Raw genomic sequence first — 19,960 nt, 5'->3', positions numbered from 1 at the left:
TAAAAAAACGTGAAAAAAAAGTAAGAGGAAGAGAAGGGAAAAAAAGGTGGAAATGGGTTTAAAAGTGATTTCGGCGGAGAAATATATATATATATATATATATATATATATATATATATATATAGGCGCACACACACACATATATATATAAACGTATTCTCCGTTGAGATATTGCAGCCGCTGCTGTGTCCAGGCCCAGGAGCCTTAGCACTGTGCTGTGATGTCACTCAATACCACTGACATCACTAGGTGTAAACAACATCTCTCCTTTGCTGTGTATGTGACTATGGAGCTGTTTGGTGATGTCGTCTATTATGGCCTTCATAGAAGCAACAGGAGATTGTTGCATCCATCTAGAACCCTCAGAACTACAGTGCTATGATGTCACTCACTTCCACAGGCCTTGCAGAGTGTAAACAACAACAACCCAGCTTTGTTGTGTATGTAACCATAGGGATTTGTGATGTCACCTAGAACCTTCACAGCAGCGACAGCTTTATGAGGAGCATCAGCACTGCTCTGCCTGAGCAGAACCATCACCGCCATAGGTTGTCAAATAACCCGGGTTTAACCCACACAGGTAAGTCCAATGGGGTGCAGGCATGTCCTCTATGCTTACAGCTTCCCGTGGGTGTTGGTTTGATACCGTTTGGGGACAGCCAAGGAGGCATCTGCAGGCAACAAAGGTAGGTGTGTGCTTGTGTGTGTGTTTCCTATGCAGATCCTAAGCCCAGTGTCACATGCAAGTAGGAGGAGTAAGAAGGGTTCCTGGCAAATCCGGGTTATGGATTGCATTTAAAAAGGCCCCGTGGGAGTGCAATGGGCCCCTGTCTTGCTGCTTAGCAATAATGGTATGGGTTTAGGTTCTGCTGTGTGTACTGGTGGTTGACTGCCCCCCAGCCCAGAGTGTGCATGGAAAATTGTCTGGCAGCCTCCCTGACAGCAAGCAGTGATAGTGCCCATGAAGGGGACCTTGTTGGGCCCGCCCCTTTCACGGTTATCGCTTCTCGGCCTTTTGGCTAAGATCAAGTGTAGTATCTGTTCTTATCAGTTTAATATCTGATACGTCCCCTATCTGGGGACCATATATTAAATGGATTTTTGAGAACGGGGGCCGATTTCGAAGCTTGCTTCCGTCGCCCTATGCATTGACCCGATATGGCAGTATCTTCGGGTACAGTGCACCACCCCCTTACAGGGTTAAAAAGAAAGATTCCTACTTTCATTGCTACCTGCTTGCTGGCTAGCCAGCTAGCCAGCCCTGTGGGCCTTGCTGCTGCTGCTGCTGCAGCCAAAAAACAAAAGGTGGTGCTGCTGCTGCTTCTGCTTCTGCTTGTGTCTGGCCGCTGTTGGAGCGTCCAGGCACAGGACTTCTGCTGCTGCTGACTAAATGGCCTCCTTAATTGGATCATTTGAGTAGCCAGCACACCTGTGCAGGTAGGGCATGACATGATAGGCAGCTGCCTTGATAGCGGGTGGGTGCTGAATGTTCCTAATTGACAAAATAAGATTAATGCTTATGAAGAAATATAAAATCTCATCCCTTCCCCAATATCGCGCCACACCCCTACCCCTTAATTCCCTGGTTGAACTTGATGGACATATGTCTTTTTTCGACCGTACTAACTATGTAACTATGTAACATAACATGGGGGGGGGGGGTCTCCTGGCTGTTCACACAGGTGTGTCATTGCTGTACATTGACCATGCATTGCTTCTGTGGTATTGCAAAGGCAAAGACAAATGCTTCCAGCCATCCATTGCACTAATGGATTGGTCATCAGCTGGCTGTCTATGTCCCGCATCAATATAGACCAAAGTACAGAGGGTTAGGCTATGCTATTGTGCACCTACCTGATGCATCAGAAGGTGCGAGGCCCTTGCTAAATTCTGTGCACAGACTTTGAGATCTATGCTTTAGACTGTATCTAAACCTGCTCCAACATGGACTGACATTCTGGCCTACTTTCAGCCGATGCGACTTGTCTGTCGCTGAACAGTCGCTTTTTATGTATTCAGCACCTATGTATAATGTTGTAAAAATGCTCTAGAAGCTAAAGTCGCAGAAATGTCACACATATTTGGCCTGCAACTTTCTGTGCGACAAATTCAGACAGGAAAAATCAGTATAAATCCTTAGAAAATTATCCCCCAGTGTCTCCATCTGCTGGCGGTATTGAATAAGCATTGCTGCACTGATGGGGTATGCATTAGACGAAAAAAAAGAAGAAAAAGAAGAATAATACGCCCAGAAAAGAGGCGAAAAGGAGAAAAACGTAAAAAAAAGTGAAAAAAAAGTAAGAGGAAGAGAAGGGAAAAAAAGGTGGAAATGGGTTTAAAAGTGATTTCGGCGGAGAAATATATATATATATATATATATATATATATATATATATATATATACGCGCACACACACACATATATATAAACGTATTCTCCGTTGAGATATTGCAGCCGCTGCTGTGTCCAGGCCCAGGAGCCTTAGCACTGTGCTGTGATGTCACTCAATACCACTGACATCACTAGGTGTAAACAACATCTCTCCTTTGCTGTGTATGTGACTATGGAGCTGTTTGGTGATGTCGTCTATTATGGCCTTCATAGAAGCAACAGGAGATTGTTGCATCCATCTAGAACCCTCAGAACTACAGTGCTATGATGTCACTCACTTCCACAGGCCTTGCAGAGTGTAAACAACAACAACCCAGCTTTGTTGTGTATGTAACCATAGGGATTTGTGATGTCACCTAGAACCTTCACAGCAGCGACAGCTTTATGAGGAGCATCAGCACTGCTCTGCCTGAGCAGAACCATCACCGCCATAGGTTGTCAAATAACCCGGGTTTAACCCACACAGGTAAGTCCAATGGGGTGCAGGCATGTCCTCTATGCTTACAGCTTCCCGTGGGTGTTGGTTTGATACCGTTTGGGGACAGCCAAGGAGGCATCTGCAGGCAACAAAGGTAGGTGTGTGCTTGTGTGTGTGTTTCCTATGCAGATCCTAAGCCCAGTGTCACATGCAAGTAGGAGGAGTAAGAAGGGTTCCTGGCAAATCCGGGTTATGGATTGCATTTAAAAAGGCCCCGTGGGAGTGCAATGGGCCCCTGTCTTGCTGCTTAGCAATAATGGTATGGGTTTAGGTTCTGCTGTGTGTACTGGTGGTTGACTGCCCCCCAGCCCAGAGTGTGCATGGAAAATTGTCTGGCAGCCTCCCTGACAGCAAGCAGTGATAGTGCCCATGAAGGGGACCTTGTTGGGCCCGCCCCTTTCACGGTTATCGCTTCTCGGCCTTTTGGCTAAGATCAAGTGTAGTATCTGTTCTTATCAGTTTAATATCTGATACGTCCCCTATCTGGGGACCATATATTAAATGGATTTTTGAGAACGGGGGCCGATTTCGAAGCTTGCTTCCGTCGCCCTATGCATTGACCCGATATGGCAGTATCTTCGGGTACAGTGCACCACCCCCTTACAGGGTTAAAAAGAAAGATTCCTACTTTCATTGCTACCTGCTTGCTGGCTAGCCAGCTAGCCAGCCCTGTGGGCCTTGCTGCTGCTGCTGCTGCAGCCAAAAAACAAAAGGTGGTGCTGCTGCTGCTTCTGCTTCTGCTTGTGTCTGGCCGCTGTTGGAGCGTCCAGGCACAGGACTTCTGCTGCTGCTGACTAAATGGCCTCCTTAATTGGATCATTTGAGTAGCCAGCACACCTGTGCAGGTAGGGCATGACATGATAGGCAGCTGCCTTGATAGCGGGTGGGTGCTGAATGTTCCTAATTGACAAAATAAGATTAATGCTTATGAAGAAATATAAAATCTCATCCCTTCCCCAATATCGCGCCACACCCCTACCCCTTAATTCCCTGGTTGAACTTGATGGACATATGTCTTTTTTCGACCGTACTAACTATGTAACTATGTAACATAACATGGGGGGGGGGGGGGTCTCCTGGCTGTTCACACAGGTGTGTCATTGCTGTACATTGACCATGCATTGCTTCTGTGGTATTGCAAAGGCAAAGACAAATGCTTCCAGCCATCCATTGCACTAATGGATTGGTCATCAGCTGGCTGTCTATGTCCCGCATCAATATAGACCAAAGTACAGAGGGTTAGGCTATGCTATTGTGCACCTACCTGATGCATCAGAAGGTGCGAGGCCCTTGCTAAATTCTGTGCACAGACTTTGAGATCTATGCTTTAGACTGTATCTAAACCTGCTCCAACATGGACTGACATTCTGGCCTACTTTCAGCCGATGCGACTTGTCTGTCGCTGAACAGTCGCTTTTTATGTATTCAGCACCTATGTATAATGTTGTAAAAATGCTCTAGAAGCTAAAGTCGCAGAAATGTCACACATATTTGGCCTGCAACTTTCTGTGCGACAAATTCAGACAGGAAAAATCAGTATAAATCCTTAGAAAATTATCCCCCAGTGTCTCCATCTGCTGGCGGTATTGAATAAGCATTGCTGCACTGATGGGGTATGCATTAGACGAAAAAAAAGAAGAAAAAGAAGAATAATACGCCCAGAAAAGAGGCGAAAAGGAGAAAAACGTAAAAAAATGTGAAAAAAAAGTAAGAGGAAGAGAAGGGAAAAAAAGGTGGAAATGGGTTTAAAAGTGATTTCGGCGGAGAAATATATATATATATATATATATATATATATATATATATATACGCGCACACACACACATATATATAAACGTATTCTCCGTTGAGATATTGCAGCCGCTGCTGTGTCCAGGCCCAGGAGCCTTAGCACTGTGCTGTGATGTCACTCAATACCACTGACATCACTAGGTGTAAACAACATCTCTCCTTTGCTGTGTATGTGACTATGGAGCTGTTTGGTGATGTCGTCTATTATGGCCTTCATAGAAGCAACAGGAGATTGTTGCATCCATCTAGAACCCTCAGAACTACAGTGCTATGATGTCACTCACTTCCACAGGCCTTGCAGAGTGTAAACAACAACAACCCAGCTTTGTTGTGTATGTAACCATAGGGATTTGTGATGTCACCTAGAACCTTCACAGCAGCGACAGCTTTATGAGGAGCATCAGCACTGCTCTGCCTGAGCAGAACCATCACCGCCATAGGTTGTCAAATAACCCGGGTTTAACCCACACAGGTAAGTCCAATGGGGTGCAGGCATGTCCTCTATGCTTACAGCTTCCCGTGGGTGTTGGTTTGATACCGTTTGGGGACAGCCAAGGAGGCATCTGCAGGCAACAAAGGTAGGTGTGTGCTTGTGTGTGTGTTTCCTATGCAGATCCTAAGCCCAGTGTCACATGCAAGTAGGAGGAGTAAGAAGGGTTCCTGGCAAATCCGGGTTATGGATTGCATTTAAAAAGGCCCCGTGGGAGTGCAATGGGCCCCTGTCTTGCTGCTTAGCAATAATGGTATGGGTTTAGGTTCTGCTGTGTGTACTGGTGGTTGACTGCCCCCCAGCCCAGAGTGTGCATGGAAAATTGTCTGGCAGCCTCCCTGACAGCAAGCAGTGATAGTGCCCATGAAGGGGACCTTGTTGGGCCCGCCCCTTTCACGGTTATCGCTTCTCGGCCTTTTGGCTAAGATCAAGTGTAGTATCTGTTCTTATCAGTTTAATATCTGATACGTCCCCTATCTGGGGACCATATATTAAATGGATTTTTGAGAACGGGGGCCGATTTCGAAGCTTGCTTCCGTCGCCCTATGCATTGACCCGATATGGCAGTATCTTCGGGTACAGTGCACCACCCCCTTACAGGGTTAAAAAGAAAGATTCCTACTTTCATTGCTACCTGCTTGCTGGCTAGCCAGCTAGCCAGCCCTGTGGGCCTTGCTGCTGCTGCTGCTGCAGCCAAAAAACAAAAGGTGGTGCTGCTGCTGCTTCTGCTTCTGCTTGTGTCTGGCCGCTGTTGGAGCGTCCAGGCACAGGACTTCTGCTGCTGCTGACTAAATGGCCTCCTTAATTGGATCATTTGAGTAGCCAGCACACCTGTGCAGGTAGGGCATGACATGATAGGCAGCTGCCTTGATAGCGGGTGGGTGCTGAATGTTCCTAATTGACAAAATAAGATTAATGCTTATGAAGAAATATAAAATCTCATCCCTTCCCCAATATCGCGCCACACCCCTACCCCTTAATTCCCTGGTTGAACTTGATGGACATATGTCTTTTTTCGACCGTACTAACTATGTAACTATGTAACATAACATGGGGGGGGGGGGGGGTCTCCTGGCTGTTCACACAGGTGTGTCATTGCTGTACATTGACCATGCATTGCTTCTGTGGTATTGCAAAGGCAAAGACAAATGCTTCCAGCCATCCATTGCACTAATGGATTGGTCATCAGCTGGCTGTCTATGTCCCGCATCAATATAGACCAAAGTACAGAGGGTTAGGCTATGCTATTGTGCACCTACCTGATGCATCAGAAGGTGCGAGGCCCTTGCTAAATTCTGTGCACAGACTTTGAGATCTATGCTTTAGACTGTATCTAAACCTGCTCCAACATGGACTGACATTCTGGCCTACTTTCAGCCGATGCGACTTGTCTGTCGCTGAACAGTCGCTTTTTATGTATTCAGCACCTATGTATAATGTTGTAAAAATGCTCTAGAAGCTAAAGTCGCAGAAATGTCACACATATTTGGCCTGCAACTTTCTGTGCGACAAATTCAGACAGGAAAAATCAGTATAAATCCTTAGAAAATTATCCCCCAGTGTCTCCATCTGCTGGCGGTATTGAATAAGCATTGCTGCACTGATGGGGTATGCATTAGATGAAAAAAAAGAAGAAAAAGAAGAATAATACGCCCAGAAAAGAGGCGAAAAGGAGAAAAACGTAAAAAAACGTGAAAAAAAAGTAAGAGGAAGAGAAGGGAAAAAAAGGTGGAAATGGGTTTAAAAGTGATTTCGGCGGAGAAATATATATATATATATATATATATATATATATATATATATATATATATACGCGCACACACACACATATATATAAACGTATTCTCCGTTGAGATATTGCAGCCGCTGCTGTGTCCAGGCCCAGGAGCCTTAGCACTGTGCTGTGATGTCACTCAATACCACTGACATCACTAGGTGTAAACAACATCTCTCCTTTGCTGTGTATGTGACTATGGAGCTGTTTGGTGATGTCGTCTATTATGGCCTTCATAGAAGCAACAGGAGATTGTTGCATCCATCTAGAACCCTCAGAACTACAGTGCTATGATGTCACTCACTTCCACAGGCCTTGCAGAGTGTAAACAACAACAACCCAGCTTTGTTGTGTATGTAACCATAGGGATTTGTGATGTCACCTAGAACCTTCACAGCAGCGACAGCTTTATGAGGAGCATCAGCACTGCTCTGCCTGAGCAGAACCATCACCGCCATAGGTTGTCAAATAACCCGGGTTTAACCCACACAGGTAAGTCCAATGGGGTGCAGGCATGTCCTCTATGCTTACAGCTTCCCGTGGGTGTTGGTTTGATACCGTTTGGGGACAGCCAAGGAGGCATCTGCAGGCAACAAAGGTAGGTGTGTGCTTGTGTGTGTGTTTCCTATGCAGATCCTAAGCCCAGTGTCACATGCAAGTAGGAGGAGTAAGAAGGGTTCCTGGCAAATCCGGGTTATGGATTGCATTTAAAAAGGCCCCGTGGGAGTGCAATGGGCCCCTGTCTTGCTGCTTAGCAATAATGGTATGGGTTTAGGTTCTGCTGTGTGTACTGGTGGTTGACTGCCCCCCAGCCCAGAGTGTGCATGGAAAATTGTCTGGCAGCCTCCCTGACAGCAAGCAGTGATAGTGCCCATGAAGGGGACCTTGTTGGGCCCGCCCCTTTCACGGTTATCGCTTCTCGGCCTTTTGGCTAAGATCAAGTGTAGTATCTGTTCTTATCAGTTTAATATCTGATACGTCCCCTATCTGGGGACCATATATTAAATGGATTTTTGAGAACGGGGGCCGATTTCGAAGCTTGCTTCCGTCGCCCTATGCATTGACCCGATATGGCAGTATCTTCGGGTACAGTGCACCACCCCCTTACAGGGTTAAAAAGAAAGATTCCTACTTTCATTGCTACCTGCTTGCTGGCTAGCCAGCTAGCCAGCCCTGTGGGCCTTGCTGCTGCTGCTGCTGCAGCCAAAAAACAAAAGGTGGTGCTGCTGCTGCTTCTGCTTCTGCTTGTGTCTGGCCGCTGTTGGAGCGTCCAGGCACAGGACTTCTGCTGCTGCTGACTAAATGGCCTCCTTAATTGGATCATTTGAGTAGCCAGCACACCTGTGCAGGTAGGGCATGACATGATAGGCAGCTGCCTTGATAGCGGGTGGGTGCTGAATGTTCCTAATTGACAAAATAAGATTAATGCTTATGAAGAAATATAAAATCTCATCCCTTCCCCAATATCGCGCCACACCCCTACCCCTTAATTCCCTGGTTGAACTTGATGGACATATGTCTTTTTTCGACCGTACTAACTATGTAACTATGTAACATAACATGGGGGGGGGGGTCTCCTGGCTGTTCACACAGGTGTGTCATTGCTGTACATTGACCATGCATTGCTTCTGTGGTATTGCAAAGGCAAAGACAAATGCTTCCAGCCATCCATTGCACTAATGGATTGGTCATCAGCTGGCTGTCTATGTCCCGCATCAATATAGACCAAAGTACAGAGGGTTAGGCTATGCTATTGTGCACCTACCTGATGCATCAGAAGGTGCGAGGCCCTTGCTAAATTCTGTGCACAGACTTTGAGATCTATGCTTTAGACTGTATCTAAACCTGCTCCAACATGGACTGACATTCTGGCCTACTTTCAGCCGATGCGACTTGTCTGTCGCTGAACAGTCGCTTTTTATGTATTCAGCACCTATGTATAATGTTGTAAAAATGCTCTAGAAGCTAAAGTCGCAGAAATGTCACACATATTTGGCCTGCAACTTTCTGTGCGACAAATTCAGACAGGAAAAATCAGTATAAATCCTTAGAAAATTATCCCCCAGTGTCTCCATCTGCTGGCGGTATTGAATAAGCATTGCTGCACTGATGGGGTATGCATTAGACGAAAAAAAAGAAGAAAAAGAAGAATAATACGCCCAGAAAAGAGGCGAAAAGGAGAAAAACGTAAAAAAACGTGAAAAAAAAGTAAGAGGAAGAGAAGGGAAAAAAAGGTGGAAATGGGTTTAAAAGTGATTTCGGCGGAGAAATATATATATATATATATATATATATATATATATATATATATATATATATATATACGCGCACACACACACATATATATAAACGTATTCTCCGTTGAGATATTGCAGCCGCTGCTGTGTCCAGGCCCAGGAGCCTTAGCACTGTGCTGTGATGTCACTCAATACCACTGACATCACTAGGTGTAAACAACATCTCTCCTTTGCTGTGTATGTGACTATGGAGCTGTTTGGTGATGTCGTCTATTATGGCCTTCATAGAAGCAACAGGAGATTGTTGCATCCATCTAGAACCCTCAGAACTACAGTGCTATGATGTCACTCACTTCCACAGGCCTTGCAGAGTGTAAACAACAACAACCCAGCTTTGTTGTGTATGTAACCATAGGGATTTGTGATGTCACCTAGAACCTTCACAGCAGCGACAGCTTTATGAGGAGCATCAGCACTGCTCTGCCTGAGCAGAACCATCACCGCCATAGGTTGTCAAATAACCCGGGTTTAACCCACACAGGTAAGTCCAATGGGGTGCAGGCATGTCCTCTATGCTTACAGCTTCCCGTGGGTGTTGGTTTGATACCGTTTGGGGACAGCCAAGGAGGCATCTGCAGGCAACAAAGGTAGGTGTGTGCTTGTGTGTGTGTTTCCTATGCAGATCCTAAGCCCAGTGTCACATGCAAGTAGGAGGAGTAAGAAGGGTTCCTGGCAAATCCGGGTTATGGATTGCATTTAAAAAGGCCCCGTGGGAGTGCAATGGGCCCCTGTCTTGCTGCTTAGCAATAATGGTATGGGTTTAGGTTCTGCTGTGTGTACTGGTGGTTGACTGCCCCCCAGCCCAGAGTGTGCATGGAAAATTGTCTGGCAGCCTCCCTGACAGCAAGCAGTGATAGTGCCCATGAAGGGGACCTTGTTGGGCCCGCCCCTTTCACGGTTATCGCTTCTCGGCCTTTTGGCTAAGATCAAGTGTAGTATCTGTTCTTATCAGTTTAATATCTGATACGTCCCCTATCTGGGGACCATATATTAAATGGATTTTTGAGAACGGGGGCCGATTTCGAAGCTTGCTTCCGTCGCCCTATGCATTGACCCGATATGGCAGTATCTTCGGGTACAGTGCACCACCCCCTTACAGGGTTAAAAAGAAAGATTCCTACTTTCATTGCTACCTGCTTGCTGGCTAGCCAGCTAGCCAGCCCTGTGGGCCTTGCTGCTGCTGCTGCTGCAGCCAAAAAACAAAAGGTGGTGCTGCTGCTGCTTCTGCTTCTGCTTGTGTCTGGCCGCTGTTGGAGCGTCCAGGCACAGGACTTCTGCTGCTGCTGACTAAATGGCCTCCTTAATTGGATCATTTGAGTAGCCAGCACACCTGTGCAGGTAGGGCATGACATGATAGGCAGCTGCCTTGATAGCGGGTGGGTGCTGAATGTTCCTAATTGACAAAATAAGATTAATGCTTATGAAGAAATATAAAATCTCATCCCTTCCCCAATATCGCGCCACACCCCTACCCCTTAATTCCCTGGTTGAACTTGATGGACATATGTCTTTTTTCGACCGTACTAACTATGTAACTATGTAACATAACATGGGGGGGGGGGGGGTCTCCTGGCTGTTCACACAGGTGTGTCATTGCTGTACATTGACCATGCATTGCTTCTGTGGTATTGCAAAGGCAAAGACAAATGCTTCCAGCCATCCATTGCACTAATGGATTGGTCATCAGCTGGCTGTCTATGTCCCGCATCAATATAGACCAAAGTACAGAGGGTTAGGCTATGCTATTGTGCACCTACCTGATGCATCAGAAGGTGCGAGGCCCTTGCTAAATTCTGTGCACAGACTTTGAGATCTATGCTTTAGACTGTATCTAAACCTGCTCCAACATGGACTGACATTCTGGCCTACTTTCAGCCGATGCGACTTGTCTGTCGCTGAACAGTCGCTTTTTATGTATTCAGCACCTATGTATAATGTTGTAAAAATGCTCTAGAAGCTAAAGTCGCAGAAATGTCACACATATTTGGCCTGCAACTTTCTGTGCGACAAATTCAGACAGGAAAAATCAGTATAAATCCTTAGAAAATTATCCCCCAGTGTCTCCATCTGCTGGCGGTATTGAATAAGCATTGCTGCACTGATGGGGTATGCATTAGACGAAAAAAAAGAAGAAAAAGAAGAATAATACGCCCAGAAAAGAGGCGAAAAGGAGAAAAACGTAAAAAAACGTGAAAAAAAAGTAAGAGGAAGAGAAGGGAAAAAAAGGTGGAAATGGGTTTAAAAGTGATTTCGGCGGAGAAATATATATATATATATATATATATATATATATATATATATACGCGCACACACACACATATATATAAACGTATTCTCCGTTGAGATATTGCAGCCGCTGCTGTGTCCAGGCCCAGGAGCCTTAGCACTGTGCTGTGATGTCACTCAATACCACTGACATCACTAGGTGTAAACAACATCTCTCCTTTGCTGTGTATGTGACTATGGAGCTGTTTGGTGATGTCGTCTATTATGGCCTTCATAGAAGCAACAGGAGATTGTTGCATCCATCTAGAACCCTCAGAACTACAGTGCTATGATGTCACTCACTTCCACAGGCCTTGCAGAGTGTAAACAACAACAACCCAGCTTTGTTGTGTATGTAACCATAGGGATTTGTGATGTCACCTAGAACCTTCACAGCAGCGACAGCTTTATGAGGAGCATCAGCACTGCTCTGCCTGAGCAGAACCATCACCGCCATAGGTTGTCAAATAACCCGGGTTTAACCCACACAGGTAAGTCCAATGGGGTGCAGGCATGTCCTCTATGCTTACAGCTTCCCGTGGGTGTTGGTTTGATACCGTTTGGGGACAGCCAAGGAGGCATCTGCAGGCAACAAAGGTAGGTGTGTGCTTGTGTGTGTGTTTCCTATGCAGATCCTAAGCCCAGTGTCACATGCAAGTAGGAGGAGTAAGAAGGGTTCCTGGCAAATCCGGGTTATGGATTGCATTTAAAAAGGCCCCGTGGGAGTGCAATGGGCCCCTGTCTTGCTGCTTAGCAATAATGGTATGGGTTTAGGTTCTGCTGTGTGTACTGGTGGTTGACTGCCCCCCAGCCCAGAGTGTGCATGGAAAATTGTCTGGCAGCCTCCCTGACAGCAAGCAGTGATAGTGCCCATGAAGGGGACCTTGTTGGGCCCGCCCCTTTCACGGTTATCGCTTCTCGGCCTTTTGGCTAAGATCAAGTGTAGTATCTGTTCTTATCAGTTTAATATCTGATACGTCCCCTATCTGGGGACCATATATTAAATGGATTTTTGAGAACGGGGGCCGATTTCGAAGCTTGCTTCCGTCGCCCTATGCATTGACCCGATATGGCAGTATCTTCGGGTACAGTGCACCACCCCCTTACAGGGTTAAAAAGAAAGATTCCTACTTTCATTGCTACCTGCTTGCTGGCTAGCCAGCTAGCCAGCCCTGTGGGCCTTGCTGCTGCTGCTGCTGCAGCCAAAAAACAAAAGGTGGTGCTGCTGCTGCTTCTGCTTCTGCTTGTGTCTGGCCGCTGTTGGAGCGTCCAGGCACAGGACTTCTGCTGCTGCTGACTAAATGGCCTCCTTAATTGGATCATTTGAGTAGCCAGCACACCTGTGCAGGTAGGGCATGACATGATAGGCAGCTGCCTTGATAGCGGGTGGGTGCTGAATGTTCCTAATTGACAAAATAAGATTAATGCTTATGAAGAAATATAAAATCTCATCCCTTCCCCAATATCGCGCCACACCCCTACCCCTTAATTCCCTGGTTGAACTTGATGGACATATGTCTTTTTTCGACCGTACTAACTATGTAACTATGTAACATAACATGGGGGGGGGGGGGTCTCCTGGCTGTTCACACAGGTGTGTCATTGCTGTACATTGACCATGCATTGCTTCTGTGGTATTGCAAAGGCAAAGACAAATGCTTCCAGCCATCCATTGCAATAATGGATTGGTCATCAGCTGGCTGTCTATGTCCCGCATCAATATAGACCAAAGTACAGAGGGTTAGGCTATGCTATTGTGCACCTACCTGATGCATCAGAAGGTGCGAGGCCCTTGCTAAATTCTGTGCACAGACTTTGAGATCTATGCTTTAGACTGTATCTAAACCTGCTCCAACATGGACTGACATTCTGGCCTACTTTCAGCCGATGCGACTTGTCTGTCGCTGAACAGTCGCTTTTTATGTATTCAGCACCTATGTATAATGTTGTAAAAATGCTCTAGAAGCTAAAGTCGCAGAAATGTCACACATATTTGGCCTGCAACTTTCTGTGCGACAAATTCAGACAGGAAAAATCAGTATAAATCCTTAGAAAATTATCCCCCAGTGTCTCCATCTGCTGGCGGTATTGAATAAGCATTGCTGCACTGATGGGGTATGCATTAGACGAAAAAAAAGAAGAAAAAGAAGAATAATACGCCCAGAAAAGAGGCGAAAAGGAGAAAAACGTAAAAAAACGTGAAAAAAAAGTAAGAGGAAGAGAAGGGAAAAAAAGGTGGAAATGGGTTTAAAAGTGATTTCGGCGGAGAAATATATATATATATATATATATATATATATATATATACGCGCACACACACACATATATATAAACGTATTCTCCGTTGAGATATTGCAGCCGCTGCTGTGTCCAGGCCCAGGAGCCTTAGCACTGTGCTGTGATGTCACTCAATACCACTGACATCACTAGGTGTAAACAACATCTCTCCTTTGCTGTGTATGTGACTATGGAGCTGTTTGGTGATGTCGTCTATTATGGCCTTCATAGAAGCAACAGGAGATTGTTGCATCCATCTAGAACCCTCAGAACTACAGTGCTATGATGTCACTCACTTCCACAGGCCTTGCAGAGTGTAAACAACAACAACCCAGCTTTGTTGTGTATGTAACCATAGGGATTTGTGATGTCACCTAGAACCTTCACAGCAGCGACAGCTTTATGAGGAGCATCAGCACTGCTCTGCCTGAGCAGAACCATCACCGCCATAGGTTGTCAAATAACCCGGGTTTAACCCACACAGGTAAGTCCAATGGGGTGCAGGCATGTCCTCTATGCTTACAGCTTCCCGTGGGTGTTGGTTTGATACCGTTTGGGGACAGCCAAGGAGGCATCTGCAGGCAACAAAGGTAGGTGTGTGCTTGTGTGTGTGTTTCCTATGCAGATCCTAAGCCCAGTGTCACATGCAAGTAGGAGGAGTAAGAAGGGTTCCTGGCAAATCCGGGTTATGGATTGCATTTAAAAAGGCCCCGTGGGAGTGCAATGGGCCCCTGTCTTGCTGCTTAGCAATAATGGTATGGGTTTAGGTTCTGCTGTGTGTACTGGTGGTTGACTGCCCCCCAGCCCAGAGTGTGCATGGAAAATTGTCTGGCAGCCTCCCTGACAGCAAGCAGTGATAGTGCCCATGAAGGGGACCTTGTTGGGCCCGCCCCTTTCACGGTTATCGCTTCTCGGCCTTTTGGCTAAGATCAAGTGTAGTATCTGTTCTTATCAGTTTAATATCTGATACGTCCCCTATCTGGGGACCATATATTAAATGGATTTTTGAGAACGGGGGCCGATTTCGAAGCTTGCTTCCGTCGCCCTATGCATTGACCCGATATGGCAGTATCTTCGGGTACAGTGCACCACCCCCTTACAGGGTTAAAAAGAAAGATTCCTACTTTCATTGCTACCTGCTTGCTGGCTAGCCAGCTAGCCAGCCCTGTGGGCCTTGCTGCTGCTGCAGCCAAAAAACAAAAGGTGGTGCTGCTGCTGCTTCTGCTTCTGCTTGTGTCTGGCCGCTGTTGGAGCGTCCAGGCACAGGACTTCTGCTGCTGCTGACTAAATGGCCTCCTTAATTGGATCATTTGAGTAGCCAGCACACCTGTGCAGGTAGGGCATGACATGATAGGCAGCTGCCTTGATAGCGGGTGGGTGCTGAATGTTCCTAATTGACAAAATAAGATTAATGCTTATGAAGAAATATAAAATCTCATCCCTTCCCCAATATCGCGCCACACCCCTATCCCTTAATTCCCTGGTTGAACTTGATGGACATATGTCTTTTTTCGACCGTACTAACTATGTAACTATGTAACATAACATGGGGGGGGGGGTCTCCTGGCTGTTCACACAGGTGTGTCATTGCTGTACATTGACCATGCATTGCTTCTGTGGTATTGCAAAGGCAAAGACAAATGCTTCCAGCCATCCATTGCACTAATGGATTGGTCATCAGCTGGCTGTCTATGTCCCGCATCAATATAGACCAAAGTACAGAGGGTTAGGCTATGCTATTGTGCACCTACCTGATGCATCAGAAGGTGCGAGGCCCTTGCTAAATTCTGTGCACAGACTTTGAGATCTATGCTTTAGACTGTATCTAAACCTGCTCCAACATGGACTGACATTCTGGCCTACTTTCAGCCGATGCGACTTGTCTGTCGCTGAACAGTCGCTTTTTATGTATTCAGCACCTATGTATAATGTTGTAAAAATGCTCTAGAAGCTAAAGTCGCAGAAATGTCACACATATTTGGCCTGCAACTTTCTGTGCGACAAATTCAGACAGGAAAAATCAGTATAAATCCTTAGAAAATTATCCCCCAGTGTCTCCATCTGCTGGCGGTATTGAATAAGCATTGCTGCACTGATGGGGTATGCATTAGACGAAAAAAAAGAAGAAAAAGAAGAATAATACGCCCAGAAAAGAGGCGAAAAGGAGAAAAACGTAAAAAAACGTGAAAAAAAAGTAAGAGGAAGAGAAGGGAAAAAAAGGTGGAAATGGGTTTAAAAGTGATTTCGGCGGAGAAATATATATATATATATATATATATATATATATATATATATATACGCGCACACACACACATATATATAAACGTATTCTCCGTTGAGATATTGCAGCCGCTGCTGTGTCCAGGCCCAGGAGCCTTAGCACTGTGCTGTGATGTCACTCAATACCACTGACATCACTAGGTGTAAACAACATCTCTCCTTTGCTGTGTATGTGACTATGGAGCTGTTTGGTGATGTCGTCTATTATGGCCTTCATAGAAGCAACAGGAGATTGTTGCATCCATCTAGAACCCTCAGAACTACAGTGCTATGATGTCACTCACTTCCACAGGCCTTGCAGAGTGTAAACAACAACAACCCAGCTTTGTTGTGTATGTAACCATAGGGATTTGTGATGTCACCTAGAACCTTCACAGCAGCGACAGCTTTATGAGGAGCATCAGCACTGCTCTGCCTGAGCAGAACCATCACCGCCATAGGTTGTCAAATAACCCGGGTTTAACCCACACAGGTAAGTCCAATGGGGTGCAGGCATGTCCTCTATGCTTACAGCTTCCCGTGGGTGTTGGTTTGATACCGTTTGGGGACAGCCAAGGAGGCATCTGCAGGCAACAAAGGTAGGTGTGTGCTTGTGTGTGTGTTTCCTATGCAGATCCTAAGCCCAGTGTCACATGCAAGTAGGAGGAGTAAGAAGGGTTCCTGGCAAATCCGGGTTATGGATTGCATTTAAAAAGGCCCCGTGGGAGTGCAATGGGCCCCTGTCTTGCTGCTTAGCAATAATGGTATGGGTTTAGGTTCTGCTGTGTGTACTGGTGGTTGACTGCCCCCCAGCCCAGAGTGTGCATGGAAAATTGTCTGGCAGCCTCCCTGACAGCAAGCAGTGATAGTGCCCATGAAGGGGACCTTGTTGGGCCCGCCCCTTTCACGGTTATCGCTTCTCGGCCTTTTGGCTAAGATCAAGTGTAGTTCTGCTCACTTGGTCTGGCCAGAGGGTGTCTGGGGTACCCGGCTCCTTTGCCTGGGGGGATCGTCCTTCTTAACGGAGGGACTTCACCCCCCTACTGCTATTAGGGAGCCGGCTTAGTCCCCAGACAACGGGGAGCGATCACCACCACCTACCTGCTTACAGTGGGGGAGGTGTTTATCCTGATGGACATGGCTGGATCAAGTGGAGCATCATCAGAAGGCATCCCTGAGTATGCTAAGCTCAGAAATGGAGTTCGGATTTCCTTATTGGATACCTGCAAGAGAGGAAAAGGATTATGTTTCGTGGTCGAGGAGATCTTATTCAAGTTGCTGGAAATTAAGAAGGAACAAATCCTGTCTATGCTTGAATTCCCAAGAAATGGACACTACGATGTTATATTGGCTTCTGAAGAGGACTTTAATTTTTTTTGCAGCAAGTACCAGCAAAAGAAGGCCAATCCAGTTTTGGAGGGTGTGGAGGTGACCCCGCATTTTCCGAACCAGGAGAAAATATTGACGGTACGGATGTATAGCCCATATATACTGGAAAAAGACATTGAGACTTTTCTTTCTAGATTCTGTGACAATATTCTGTCAAAGGGAAAAGTCCTGAACCAATATGGCCTATGGACTACAAAATGGAAATTTAAAGTTAAATTTAAAAAGGAACCTGACGGTAAAGTGATTTATCCACCTGGGCGATTCAAAATTGGATCGGTCAATGGTGACTTGTTCTATTCAGGGATGGAGGAATTTTGCCGTAAATGTAAACAATACGGGCACGGGAAAGACCTATGTACTCACTCATGGTGCTATAAGTGCCAGGAGGGAGGTCATGAAGCAGACACCTGCAACAACAACAAAAAAAAGAAGTGTCATCTGTGCGGTGAGGAAGATCACCTGGTTAATGTATGTCCCAAGAAACAAACAACGAAAAAGTAAACAGCTAAAAGGAGTAGGGAAGAAGAAGAAATTGGAGAACCTGAGTTGGAGGAAGTTCCAGCCAGAAAAGTGGCTGAAGAAAAGAAAAAGAAAGAAGAGGTTTATGTACCAATGGAATTTGGAGGTGTTTTGGATGGCATGTTGGAAAATATGCCAAAAAAGGAAAGAAGACCATTTAATATGGATTTAATGGAACTAAGGTCGAAATATGAAAATCGGTACGAGGAAGCTAGAGACAAAGTGTATTTTTCATTTCAAGCTGATATGGACAGATTTTTGGACACTTATAAAGTTCCATCTTGGTTGGGACTTCCGATAAAAAGACAGATGATAAGAGGAACGATAAACCGTGGAATGATAGATTTCCTAATGGTATATGCCTGGAGAAATGGAATGTCTCTCTGATTAATTACTGGTGAAAGCAATGTTTGTTTGTTATTGTAAATGTGTATGTTTTTTTTCTGGTTAAATCTTTTTTATTGATTTTATTTTGTGGTCATTAGTGTTAAGAAGAAATAAAAAATGGGTTACCTGATGATGAGCAACAATCGAGTTCAAATAAGATCTTGGAACTCTGATTGAGTTTCTGAGGGCTAACTTAAAAAAAAATCTGTTCTTATCAGTTTAATATCTGATACGTCCCCTATCTGGGGACCATATATTAAATGGATTTTTGAGAACGGGGGCCGATTTCGAAGCTTGCTTCCGTCGCCCTATGCATTGACCCGATATGGCAGTATCTTCGGGTACAGTGCACCACCCCCTTACAGGGTTAAAAAGAAAGATTCCTACTTTCATTGCTACCTGCTTGCTGGCTAGCCAGCTAGCCAGCCCTGTGGGCCTTGCTGCTGCTGCTGCTGCAGCCAAAAAACAAAAGGTGGTGCTGCTGCTGCTTCTGCTTCTGCTTGTGTCTGGCCGCTGTTGGAGCGTCCAGGCACAGGACTTCTGCTGCTGCTGACTAAATGGCCTCCTTAATTGGATCATTTGAGTAGCCAGCACACCTGTGCAGGTAGGGCATGACATGATAGGCAGCTGCCTTGATAGCGGGTGGGTGCTGAATGTTCCTAATTGACAAAATAAGATTAATGCTTATGAAGAAATATAAAATCTCATCCCTTCCCCAATATCGCGCCACACCCCTACCCCTTAATTCCCTGGTTGAACTTGATGGACATATGTCTTTTTTCGACCGTACTAACTATGTAACTATGTAACATAACATGGGGGGGGGGGGGGTCTCCTGGCTGTTCACACAGGTGTGTCATTGCTGTACATTGACCATGCATTGCTTCTGTGGTATTGCAAAGGCAAAGACAAATGCTTCCAGCCATCCATTGCACTAATGGATTGGTCATCAGCTGGCTGTCTATGTCCCGCATCAATATAGACCAAAGTACAGAGGGTTAGGCTATGCTATTGTGCACCTACCTGATGCATCAGAAGGTGCGAGGCCCTTGCTAAATTCTGTGCACAGACTTTGAGATCTATGCTTTAGACTGTATCTAAACCTGCTCCAACATGGACTGACATTCTGGCCTACTTTCAGCCGATGCGACTTGTCTGTCGCTGAACAGTCGCTTTTTATGTATTCAGCACCTATGTATAATGTTGTAAAAATGCTCTAGAAGCTAAAGTCGCAGAAATGTCACACATATTTGGCCTGCAACTTTCTGTGCGACAAATTCAGACAGGAAAAATCAGTATAAATCCTTAGAAAATTATCCCCCAGTGTCTCCATCTGCTGGCGGTATTGAATAAGCATTGCTGCACTGATGGGGTATGCATTAGACGAAAAAAAAGAAGAAAAAGAAGAATAATACGCCCAGAAAAGAGGCGAAAAGGAGAAAAACGTAAAAAAACGTGAAAAAAAAGTAAGAGGAAGAGAAGGGAAAAAAAGGTGGAAATGGGTTTAAAAGTGATTTCGGCGGAGAAATATATATATATATATATATATATATATATATATATATATATATACGCGCACACACACACATATATATAAACGTATTCTCCGTTGAGATATTGCAGCCGCTGCTGTGTCCAGGCCC

At 45.5% G+C, this 19,960-nt stretch overlaps 8 non-coding genes across 8 annotated transcripts; all 8 read left to right on the top strand.

The window, feature by feature from the left end:
* Positions 1-999: 999 nt before the first annotated feature.
* Positions 1,000-1,190, top strand: LOC130335328 (U2 spliceosomal RNA). Its single transcript, XR_008876977.1, has one exon. It is a non-coding gene; the product is annotated as a U2 spliceosomal RNA (small nuclear RNA).
* A 2,086-nt stretch (positions 1,191-3,276) lies between these two features.
* On the top strand, positions 3,277-3,467 carry LOC130335327 (U2 spliceosomal RNA). The gene has a single exon (XR_008876976.1). It is a non-coding gene; the product is annotated as a U2 spliceosomal RNA (small nuclear RNA).
* Positions 3,468-5,551: 2,084 nt separating this feature from the next.
* LOC130335326 (U2 spliceosomal RNA) lies at positions 5,552-5,742 on the top strand. Its single transcript, XR_008876975.1, has one exon. It is a non-coding gene; the product is annotated as a U2 spliceosomal RNA (small nuclear RNA).
* Positions 5,743-7,835: 2,093 nt separating this feature from the next.
* On the top strand, positions 7,836-8,026 carry LOC130335325 (U2 spliceosomal RNA). Its single transcript, XR_008876974.1, has one exon. It is a non-coding gene; the product is annotated as a U2 spliceosomal RNA (small nuclear RNA).
* Positions 8,027-10,121: 2,095 nt separating this feature from the next.
* Positions 10,122-10,312, top strand: LOC130335324 (U2 spliceosomal RNA). Its single transcript, XR_008876973.1, has one exon. It is a non-coding gene; the product is annotated as a U2 spliceosomal RNA (small nuclear RNA).
* A 2,084-nt stretch (positions 10,313-12,396) lies between these two features.
* Positions 12,397-12,587, top strand: LOC130335322 (U2 spliceosomal RNA). The gene has a single exon (XR_008876972.1). It is a non-coding gene; the product is annotated as a U2 spliceosomal RNA (small nuclear RNA).
* Positions 12,588-14,666: 2,079 nt separating this feature from the next.
* On the top strand, positions 14,667-14,857 carry LOC130335321 (U2 spliceosomal RNA). The gene has a single exon (XR_008876971.1). It is a non-coding gene; the product is annotated as a U2 spliceosomal RNA (small nuclear RNA).
* Positions 14,858-18,489: 3,632 nt separating this feature from the next.
* Positions 18,490-18,674, top strand: LOC130335289 (U2 spliceosomal RNA). The gene has a single exon (XR_008876949.1). It is a non-coding gene; the product is annotated as a U2 spliceosomal RNA (small nuclear RNA).
* Positions 18,675-19,960: the final 1,286 nt, after the last annotated feature.

Source organism: Hyla sarda, unplaced genomic scaffold, assembly GCF_029499605.1.
Source record: "Hyla sarda isolate aHylSar1 unplaced genomic scaffold, aHylSar1.hap1 scaffold_449, whole genome shotgun sequence".
NCBI lineage: Eukaryota > Metazoa > Chordata > Amphibia > Anura > Hylidae > Hyla > Hyla sarda.
The sequence above is the reverse complement of the archived record's forward strand: the minus strand, read 5'-3'. Positions and strand labels throughout refer to the sequence as shown.